Below are 12379 nucleotides of genomic sequence, written 5' to 3' on the forward strand. Positions count from 1 at the left end.
ACTTTCAGTTTAGCTCCAGTTATATTTCAAAATCTCTTTATCAAATATATGCTATCAATTTTTGTTAATTGAAACTTCTATCCAACTTTCTGTACTTATCTTTGTGAATACTATTAACTTGTGCTTTCAGTGTAACTTATCAATTTTCTTGGTATACAGTATACAGTTACATGATCTTTATAAAATGATACTTTTGTCTTTCTTTCCAAAAGTAAACATTTGTTATCTTTCTTTTCTGTCTTGCTGTATTGGTAGAAGACACTATTGTCACCCACCTAGCTATGGTTTAGGAATTACTTAGGTCTGTTGTGAGTGCTACACAACTTGTCTGTGCCTTTTTCCAGGAAGAGGAGTTCAATAGTAACATTTGCTGAGTTTTAATTTCTTTAAGAAAAAGAAAGGAATTATCCATCATTTTTGGCTGTTTCACTAAAACCCAGTGGGATTCTATGTGATAAACACGCCAGAACTTCTAAACATCATCAAGAATTCTGCATTGATAGTTCTTTGCACATGGAAAAAGGCACACCTGAATCCACCCACACAGTCTGGTGACTTGTTGATACTCTAACAAAGACAAGAGAAGGGTAGAAGTCCAGGCATTCCTGTTTACCAACCGTATTCATCACTGGGCCTCCTCTGCCACTGAGCCATTTCTCTATTTTTTTCACAATTACTTTTGCTATTCAAAGTCCTTTGCGGCCGGGCGCGGTGGCTCACGCCTGTAATCCCAGCACTTTGGGAGGCCGAGGCGGGCGGATCACGAGGTCAGGAGATCGAGACCATCCTGGCTAACACGGTGAAATCCCGTCTCTACTAAAAATACAAAAAATTAGCCAGGCATGGTAGCGGGCGCCTGTAGTCCCAGCTACTTGGGAGGCTGAGGCAGGAGAATGGCGTGAACCTGGGAGGCGGAGCTTGCAGTGAGCCGAGATTGTGCCACTGCACTCCAGCCTGGGTGAGAACGAGACTCTGTCTCAGAAAAAATAAAATAAAAAAGTCCTTTGCGTTTCCATATAAATTTTACACAAAAAATTGTTTATTTACACACACAGAAGCCTGTTGTGATTTTGATTGGAATTGCATTCAATCTATCAATAAATTTGGGACAATTGCTATCTTAATAATACTGGATTCTGTTTGATCACAAATACTGTTGATCTCTTTTGTTTCTCTCAACAATGTTGTGTCGTTTCAGTGCTCATATCCAGTACATTTTGTCAGGTTTATCACTAGGAATATTTTATTCTGATGCTATTTTCAATAGTACTTTTAAAATTTCAACTTCCAATTGTTCGTTGTTAAGACATAGAGTTGATTGATTATTGCATATAAATCTTATATCTTACAATTCAGCTAAACTCACTTATTAGTTCCTATAGTCTTTTTAGATATTCCATCAGATTTTCTACATAGATGACCATGTCATGTGCAAACACAGACAGTTTACTTCTCCTTTACAATCTAGATTCCTTTTACTTCTTTTTCTTAGCTAATTGTCCTGTCTAGAAACTGTAGCTCAATGTTGAATAGAAGTGGTGGCAGTAGACATGCTAGGTTCTTGATCTTAGGGGAAAATATCCAGTTTTTTACTACTAAGCATGACGTCAGCTGTGGGGTTTTTTTTGCTGTGTTTGTTTTGCTTTTCCGTTTAATAAATGAGATTGGTTCCTTCTATCCCCTGGTTAGCTGAGATTTTTTTTTTTACCAGAAATGGCTTTTGCAATTTGTCGAGTGCATTTTCTGCATCTATTGAGACAATCATGTAGTTTTTCTTTTTCAGTTTGTTAATACGGCAAATTATGTTGCTTGAGTACTGAATATTAAACTATACTTACATTCCTGGAATCAACCTGGTTGATTATGATGCAAATCATTTTTTTCATATATATTAAATTCAATTTGGTATAATTTTGTTAGGAATTTTAATATATTTGTTTATAAAGAATATAAATTGATAGCTCTTTTCCTATAATGTCTTTGTCTTGTTTTTGTATCAAGATAATACTGAAATCATCGAATGAGTTGGGAAGTTTCTTACCTATTCAATTTTCTGGTAGAGTGTGTGTAAATTTTGTATTATTTATATATTTTAACTCAGAACTCTGTTCCTGCAAATCAACAAAACTGTTGTGCTCTGCTTCAGACCCCCATCCACGCACCATGGCTCAGAATGTGCCTCCGAACAGAGTGCTCACCTCATTTGCTTTTCCTTTCTTGGGGATCACAGTCCTGTGCTACTTGTTGTTCAATGTCTGAAAATACCTGTTTTAATATATATTTTGGGGTCCAGTGTTCTATGTCTATATTGTGAGAGGAGAAATCTAATCCTTGTTATTGTATCACGGGCCAGAATTGAACATCTCCAAATTAACTGTTTTTATTTTCATCATTTGCATTGTGTTGTGAAATATAAAGTAAATAGATAAAAGTTCGTACAGACACAGGCCAGATGTATTCTAAAGCAAACATTCATGTCTCCACCACCCAAATTAAAAAAGTAAGTATTGCCAGCAACCTTTGAGCCTTCACATCTCTTCCTGAAGTCAATCTCCTTCCATTCCGCTATCATGAGAATCTCAATTTCTTACTAATTTTGAGGGTATCTTTAAACAATACAGTTAAATTTTGCCTTTTAAAAACTTATGTAGCCAGGCGCGGTGGCTCACGCCTGTAATCCCAGCACTTTGGGAGGCCGAGGCGGGCGGATCACGAGGTCAGGAGATCGAGACCATCCTGGCTAACATGGTGAAACCCCGTCTCTACTAAAAATACAAAAAATTAACCGGGCATAGTGGCGGGCGCCTGTAGTCCCAGCTACTCGGGAGGCTGAGGCAGGAGAATAGCGTGAACCCGGGAGGCGGAGCTTGCAGTGAGCTGAGATTGCGCCACTGCACTCCAGCCTGGGCGACAGAGCCAGACTCCGTCTCAAAAAAAAAAAAGAAAAAAAAACTTATGTAAGTGGAATCATAGTTATATTTAATATAGAGTTTCTATACGGTTGGGCAAAAGTAATTGCGGTTTTTGCTATTGCATTTAATGGCAAAAATCGCAATCACATTTGCTCTAATGTAATATTATTTAAAATTATGTTTTGAAGACATGTACATATTGATATGTACAGCAATAAATTTATTCATTTAATTCATATGCATTGTTCCATTGTAAAATACACACTTGGTAGATACTTGGGTGTTCAAATTTTGGTTATAACAAAAATCCCGCCTTAAATACTCTTATACGTTACCCTGGGGCACATAAGCCTGAGTTTCTACAGGCAAATGTTGATATTGTGAGGAAGATATCTTCCAGCTTATTTGAAAGTAATAAACCTTTTTTAAAAAGTAATTCTATAAATTTATATTCCCTTTAGCAATGTGTGAAAGTTCTTGCAATTGACAATTTTGACATTTACTTTAGGCATAATTTTAATGCAATTTTAATTTGCATTTCCCTAACTCTTGAAGTGATAGAGTAGATTTTCTTTTGTTTATTGGCCAATTGTATTTCTCCTTTTGTGAAGCCTGGCCAAGTAATTTACCTACATTTATTTATATTGGATTGCTTGATTTTAATATAAATTTTAGAAATTCTTTATATATTTTGAATACTAGTCCTTGATAGTAATATTTGTTATAAGTAACATCTTTTTCACTTTTTATTTTTATTTTTTACTATTTTAATATTATTCTCAATATTAAAGTAACCAAAACGAATGATGTTTCTTTTATTTCTCTTAGTTTCTATACCTGCATCAGAAAGTTTTTCCCCAATTCAATTTGTAAAAGCTGTATTATTTGTTATAAAAATTTGAGTTTATAATGCCCCTGGAATTGATTTTGTGTATAGTATGTGGTAAGAGATTAATCTGATTTGTTCCATGTTGATTCAGTTGTCCAAGCATAATTTATTGGAAAAATACATTTCCCATAATCTTCCATGCCAGCTTTGACTTAAATCAAATATGCAAGGGGTGTGTTTTTATGCTGTCTATTCTATTCCATTTTTAAATTAATCTGGTCCTAAACCAACCTCACTTTTTTTAGTTGCTATAAAGAAAAATAATAAATACAAATTTGTAAATATGTTTAGCTTTAAGAATAACCAAAAATGAAGATTAAAGATAGTTGGTTGAAAACTGCTTATGGTAAAAGCTTTAAAACTTTTAAATAATTAAATAATAACACTGGTAAAGTTGGCTCTTGCAAGCACTGGTGCTAACAAAGTAAACAATTTAATAATAATCTTCAAAACCATAATATTCATTAATTTTATAGGATTTCTACTTAGGTTTACTTATCTTCAGTAAAGTCACAAATATGGATAACTACATGAGTTAATAAGATTATCATAGTGCATTATACATGCACTTATGTCTACCTATTTTTCTAACTAACAGTACTTTTTTATTTGGGAAAATATTAAAAAACTGTTAAAAAATTAAATATCCATAAATATGAATATGTTTGAGTAAAGTGGCCATAGGGAATGTAAGTTAACATTATGGAAAACAGTGTGGGGATTTCTCTAAAAACTAAAAATAGAACTTTCATGCAGCCCAACAATTTCACTGTTGGGTATTTATACAAAGGAAAGCAAGTCAGTATATCAAAGGTGCAGTACACATGCACCTCCATGGTATATATACACAATGGAATACTATTCAGCCACTAAAAGGAGTGAAATACTGTCATTTGCAGCAACATGGATGAACCTGGAGGATGCTATGTTATGTGAAATAAGTCAGGGACAGATATGTGAATACTGCATGTTCTCACTCGTATGTGGGAGCTAAATTTTTTTTTTGAGCTCATGAAAGTAAAGAGTAGAACTGTGGGTATTAGAGGCTGGAAAGAATAGAGGGGGAAAATGGAAAGAGGTTGGTCAACGAATACAAAATTACAGCTGAATAGGAGGAATTAGTTCTGGTGTTCTGGAGCACTGTAAGGTGAACATAGTTACCTATAATTTATTGTATATTTTGAAAAAGCCAGAAGAAAGATTTTTGAATGGTCACAACACAGAGACATGATAAGTGTGTGGGGGATAGATACACTAAGTACTCTGAATTGATCATTGCACATTGTATACATGTATTGAAGTACCACTCTCTATCTCATAAATATGTACAATTTTTATGTGTCAACTAATGAAAACAAAAAAGATAGTTGTAATAATTAATATGGAAAATATTTTGATAAAATTGTAAACCAAAAATAAACAAAAAGATGCAAAACTACATATATAGCATAATTGGAACTAGTTAAAAATATTCCTTATCAGTATAAAAACATTGATAATATTAAAGCAGAGAAAGTGTGTGGGTTTTTTTGCCCCTTGGAATATTTACCAAGTAGTTTATAAACTTGTGATGCCACTTTCATAGTGAATATGTCATGTCTTATGAAATAAAGAGGTAGGGAATAGAAAGGGCATGAGAAAAGAGAGGAAAGCCTCTAATTATTCCCTTTGCCCTTTCATGCTTTTAAAGCCTGGGGATTAGGCCACTGGGAATATTGCCTGTAAGGAAACCAGGTCCATTTATACTTTCAAGTTTGAAAACTTATAAATTCAGAATTTCAGGTCCACTCTAATAGCAGGACTGACTGTGGCATCTATGTGTCTTGTAATCCAGAGGAGAGGGTGCAATATCTTGGCTGTATGCCATGGCATCTTATGTAAAACAGAGTTTTGGCTTTAGGGACACATTGTTCTTGCCTGGAAACTTGAGAAAAATCTTGCTACCCATATTCGAAGTGCTTCCCATCAGTTGGTATGTGCCTAAAACTTTGCCGCTTCTGTTTAAATACTTTTTAAATTTTTAATTTTTGTGGGTACTTAGTAGGTGTACATATTTATGAGGTGAAGGAGATGTTTTGATACAAGCATTCAATAAGTCATAATCCGATCAGGGTAAATGGGGTATCCATCACCTCAAGTATTTATCGTTTGTGTTACAAACAACCCAATTATACTCTTTGAGTTATTTTTAAATGTACATCTCTTGTTCTACACATATTTCTCTCTTTCCTCTTCTCTTCTTCTTTCCTAGTTTTTTACAGTGTTAAATTTTTAAAATTCTTTCATTTATTTCAATAGTTTTGGGGGGTATATGTGGTTTTTGGTTACATGGATGAGTTCTTTAGCAGTGAATTCTGAGAGTTTAGTGCACCTGTCACCTGAGCAGTGTACACTACACTCAATGTATTGTCTTTTATCTCTCTTCCGGTGCCCGACTTCCTCCACCCTGAGTCCCTTACTGTCCAATTATATCAGTCTGTGTGTTTTTGCATCCTCATAGCTTAGCTCCCACTTATAAGTGAGAATATATGGTATTTGGCTTTCCATTCCCGAGTGTCACTTAGAATAATGGTCTCCAGCTCCACCCAAGTTGCTGTAAAAGACATTATTTTATTCCTTTTTATGCCTGAGTAGTATTGCATGGTGTATACATGCCACATTTTCTTTATCCACTAGTCAGTCGATGGACACTTAGGCTGGTTCCATATTGCAAATTGTGCTGCTATAAACGTGCATATGCATGTGTCTTTTTCATGTAACGACTGCTTTTTCTTTGGGTAGATACCTGATAGTGGGATTCCTGAATCGAATGGTAGATCTACTTTTAGTTCCTTAAGGAATCTTCACACTGTTTTCCATAGTGGTTATCCTATTTAGATTTCCTATGTGTCTTGGTCATTTCACCCGCTCAACCAATTGAGGGAGGAGAATCGTGGACATTAAGAAAACTCTTGTAGGTTGCTAAGTTCAATGATCTGTTAGTACGGTGGCAGTGAGAGAGAAATGGAAGGGAGAAGTCTTAGGGATAGGTGTATATGTGTGTCAGGAGAAAGGCTTATGGGGGAAGATGGATGATATTGAAGATGAGAGTCTTTGTTCAGGAACCTTATTTTGAAGTTAGTATAAAAATTAGAAATTACCCCCACTCTCAGTATCTATTCTTATCAATATAAAAACTTCTTTTAACAAGCATATATATGTTTATTCTGTTATTAAAGACTAAGGGATAAAATTGCAAATATCTGTGAGTGTGATGATAGTGAAATTCAAAATTTATAAGAAGCTAATAATACAAAAATTTAAAATTTAGAGTTGGGAGAAAATATCTAGTTTGCCTTCCTTTGCAGGAGAATAATTTTTTTTCTGTTTCCCTGAGAGATGAGCCTATACGCTCAAGTTGGAGATCTTCAGTAATCAAAAATCAGTACTTTCTCAATGACTCTATTTATGGTTAGTGGATATCTATCTGATCTTAGATTTTTTTGGCCTTGACTGATGTCAGATACTTTTGTAAGAATGGGGTTAGATGGAGATAACAGCACTGAGTACTGACTGCAGAGAAATGAGAAGGATTTTGAAAGTGTATCTAAGGTAATTTGCGATATTTGCACTTTTGCCCAGGACAAGTTTGGACCAGACACCCATGCCATTTGGAAGTGTGAATTAGGTTACTGAGCTAGAAACAGAATGGGTCAGATTAAAGAGAGAGTTTGTGCACTTCCAGCCTGCAAAATGATCTTTTAATTCTACCAGTATATTTACCTAACACATTGTTTTGAGTCTGAAGAAAATAACATTTTTTTTCTGATCTGTGTGTCTCTCTATGTCTTTTAAAATCTTGCAGATTTTACAAAGTTCATTTCTTTTAAAAAATTCTTCTTTCTTTTTTTTATTTTTTAAGAGGTGGGGTCTTGCAATGTTGCCCAGGCTCTGGAGCACAGTGGCTATTCACAGGCATAATCATAGTGCACTATAGCCTTGAACTCCTGCCCTCAAGAGATCCTCCCACCTCAGCCTCCTGAATACTTTTTTTTTTTTTTTTGAGACAGAATCTCTCTTTGTCACCTAGGCTGGAGTGCAGTGGCGTGATCTCAGCTCACTGCAAGCTCTGCTCCCGGGTTCACGCTATTCTCCTGCCTCAGCCTCCCGAGTAGCTGGGACTACAGGCGCCCGCCACCAAGCTCGGCTAATTTTTTGTACTTTTAGTAGAGACGGGGTTTCACCGTGTTAGCCAGGATGGTCTCGATCTCCTGACCTCGTGATCCACACGCCTTGGCCTCCCAAAGTGCTGGGATTACAGGCGTGAGCCACCACGCCCGGCTCTGAGTACATTTTTAATTATATCTTCATCACATGTGCAATGCTTTTGTTATTACTACATTATGACTCTTAGTCATGTATACTCAAGCCTTGGTTGTTAAACCAACTTCATTAAACATTTACTACTACATACCAAAGCATTTTATATCCATTATCTCTCTTATTCTTCACAACAACCCAATGAGGCAGGACATATTACCCATTTTTCTTTTGAAGGAGATGAGGCACAGAGAGGTTAAGTCAGCTACTTAAGGGCCCAGAGGTAGCAACTGACAGGGACATTTCAGCCTATTGACAGCAATACTGATAATGTAAAAAAAAAAAAAAAAGTGTGTCAAATCAATGTAGCAGAACGCTTGGTTACAATCATCCAGTTTACTTCGCTTTAACTTGGTACTCACTAAGCAGTTTCCGGAGAGAGTATTTTGCTTTTTTTTTTCTTTGAGACAGAATCTCGCTCTGTCGCCCAGGCTGGAGTGCAGTGGCACTATCTTGGCTCACTGCAACCTCTGCCTCCCGGGTTTGAGTGATTCTCCTGCCTCAGCCTCCTGAGTAGCTGGGACTATAGGCACATACCACCCACCATGCCTGGCTAATTTTTGTATTTTTAGTAGATACGGGGTTTCACTACATTGGCCAGGCTGTTCTTGAACTCCTGACCTCAGGTAATCCACCCACCTTGGCCTCCCAAAGTGCTGGGATTACAGGTGTGAGCCACTGGGTCCGGCCAAGTATTTTGCTTTGAATCTACAATTTTCCTATTTGGAAAACAATATGCCAACCCATTAATGCATGTATTCTAATGAATATGGCTTTTTATTTCTCTTTGTAAATTTACATATTGGTATTCTATATGTATCATATAAAATAACATATGCAATTTATATGTAAGCCTTTTGAGAACCAATATCCCTGATTTAATCTGGCTGGTTGACAACTACTAAATTTCTGCAGCAGATTAAATGGATAAATGACTTGAAAGGTTTAGAGACAACACTTTAAATATAAAGAATAATAAAATCTCGAGGTTTGTGTCACTTGTTACTTTAGTGACTCTTGAGGTTTTGCCAAGAACAGCAGTTCTGGGAAGCTGAAATGAGATGACATTTCTAGGGGCTCATTATTGCTTGTATCTTTTCTCTATCTCTCTCTGTGTGTGTGTGTGTGTGTGTGTGTTAATGAGTCATAGGGATAGTAATTATGAGATGTATAAGCCACTTGAAGAAGTAATTCTGGAATTACTTACATGCAATATGAAATACTCAACTTATAATAAAGGCAGTTGAAAAAAGGAAGATTGGGGCACATCAGTAACTAAAAATTATCTCAGTGCTGGGCTGATTTTCACCAATTCTATGATGTTTTTTATAGTAATACAGAAGAAAGAAATTGAAATGACAAGCTGAAACTGATAATCAAAGTCATATATATTTTTTCCACAATTCACATGCTGAACGGTTTAATATGTGATACAATCCAAAATAATTCACTTTTGACTAGATGATGATAATGATCTTGATATCTTCAAAGCGTTTCTATGTTTAAACCAATAATCTTTTAAGGGCTTATATGCACTAGGAATAAACTTAGAATCTTAGCCTATGGTCCAAGAGATGTAAATATCCATACAATGGAAAACTATTTGTCGTTATAAAGGAACAAAATATTGGTACATGCAAAAACAGAGATACCTTTTAAAAACATTATGTTTACTGAGAGATGTCAGGTCAAAATGAACACATATTTTATAATTCCACTTAAAAGAAATGTCCCCAAATGGCAAAGAAAGAAAGTAGATTTGTGGGGGCCTAGTGTTGGGGATAGGAATGAGAATAACTATAATGATCGTGAGGCGTCTTTTTAGTGTGAGGGAAAAATTCTACAATTAGGCCGTGGTGATAGCTGAAAACTCCGTTAATATATATTCTTTGCAAATATGTATTTACTGAATTGTACATTTAAAATGGGTGAACTTTTATGACATGTACATTATTTCTCAATAAAGCTTTTAAAACATATAGAAATTATCACTAGTTACAAAAATTTAAGATTTTATGTTGATCTGATTTAACACAATACTAAAGAACAAGAAAATGGGTAGGAATGAGTGACTCTGCATGTTTACTTTTTAAATTCGTATTCAAAATATTTATTCTATTTTGTTAGAATTGGGCATAAATGTTAAATGCAGTCAGACTGAAACTCAAATCCAAGCTCTATGATTGACTTTTGGAGTCAACTTTGGCAAGTGTTTTAACTATTTGAGCCCTATTTTTGTCTTTAAAAGAAAATAAAATTTAACTAATGGGGCCAATGCAAGAATAAAACAAAGGGGCCTTGGGCAGTCTGGTTTTTTAAAAAGAAAGATTCTCAGTAAGCAGTCATTACTGTTTTAAAACATGGAGGTGGGAGTCTCTTCTGTATTTTTTCTGGCATAAAGAAGCACAATAATTATAAAAATGCTGATAAACTTACTTATACAACAGTATGGTTGTAATTTCTGTGCCTTCTATATTTTCTCAAAGGGATTTTAGTCATAACATTTTTAATAAACCCATTTGCTTTTTGTTTGTTAGACAGCCAGTAAAAATAACATGCTCACAGATGTACTTAATCTACCCTTGTCCACTCTGATCCATTCTCTACACAGCAGTCAGCAGACTGAATTCTTAAAATATACATCCAACCAAGTTACAGTAATTAATGTATGCTAAAATTAATGTCAGTAGCAGTCTTAAAGGAAAATAAAGAGAAAATGTGCATGTTCTCACTCATAAGTGAGAGTTGAACATTGAAAACACATGGACACAGAGGGGAACAACACACACCAGGGCCTGTTAGGGGGTGGGGGTGAGGGGAGGGAACTTAGAGGACGGGTCAATAGGTGCAGCAAACCACCATGGCACGTATACCTATGGAACAAACCTGCACATTCTGCACATGTATCCTGTTTTTTTTTTAAGAGGAAACTAAAAAAATAAAATGAATAAAATATGAATTCCATCAGTTGTGGAAGTGATAATGGGCGATTATAAAGCAAATTGTAGAAAAAAACAGGTGCAGCTGTGTTTTGTTTTGTTTTTAGCATCAGATGGGATTGTTGCCTGTTTAAGTGGTTGCTTTCCTAATTTCTGGCTCTTTCTTCAAACCCAGATTCTCCAGGTAAAGGATCACCGGGCAATCTCAAACATCTGAACTTCATGGATGGCTCACTCCTAGAGGAAAAACAGCCCAAGAATTATTGTTAATTAAAGAGCTTTAAACTGAATATAACTAAATACCACTGTATAATTGCATTTCAGTCTAAGAATTAATAAGGTAGATGCAGTGGGGAGAAAGAGAAGGGAAGAGAGGAACGCCTCCAGTCTAATTGCTCCCTTGGTTGCACACTTCCTTAGTGCCCACTAGGGAAGAGGGTCCCAAAGAAACTGAAGACTTTTATTCACTCTTGAGGGCTTGATTGCTGCTACTTCATTCAGGGGCCAGGGGCACTGAGATTTTCTGGCCTGGGTGGCTGAGTCTGAAAAAGAGGAACATTCGGCTTTTCTAGCCCCAGAGCCACAGATGATCCACAGCACCTAAAAGCAAAGGAAACAGGGCTGGGTGGATGTAGGGCCTGGTTTTCAGCCCAGGACAGCCACATTTCCCTTCAGTCTGTGAGTGCCTTTTCTCTGGAGTGCTCCCCTCTCATCTTCTGATGAGTTCTATGCACTAGAGGAAGGTGGGAAGAACGTGGGAATTGGCTCTGTTTGACTTTGGGCTAAATCTGACTTAGTTGACTCCATGGTATTTTATTGAGCTATTACCTGATTAATGAAGCTTAACTTTAGAAATTTTAGGAAATGAATAAGATGTAAAGTGATAATGGGGAATTATAAAGCTAATTCTAGGAAAAATGATGATTATTTGCAGTCAAGTCACAGATATAATTGCTATTGGACACTAAACTCTATTAAAAGAAATGGCTGTTTTTAATATCAGTAATTATATATTGCTTTTTCCTACCTACATATCATCTTTTCTATTCTTTTATTTATTTTTATTTAGGTTATTTTTGGGACAGGGTCTCACTCTGTCACACAGGCTGGAGTGCAGTGGCATGATTTTGGCTCACTGCAATCTCTGCCTTTTCAGCTTAAAGAATCTCCCCACCTCAGCCTCCCAAGTAGCTGGGACTACAGACATACACCACCACACTCAGCTAGTTTTTTCTTTTTCTTTTCCTTTTTTTTTAATTTTTGAAGAGACAAGGCGTCAC

Source organism: Gorilla gorilla, chromosome 9 (genome assembly GCF_029281585.2).
Source record: "Gorilla gorilla gorilla isolate KB3781 chromosome 9, NHGRI_mGorGor1-v2.1_pri, whole genome shotgun sequence".
Classification (NCBI taxonomy): Eukaryota; Metazoa; Chordata; class Mammalia; order Primates; family Hominidae; genus Gorilla; species Gorilla gorilla.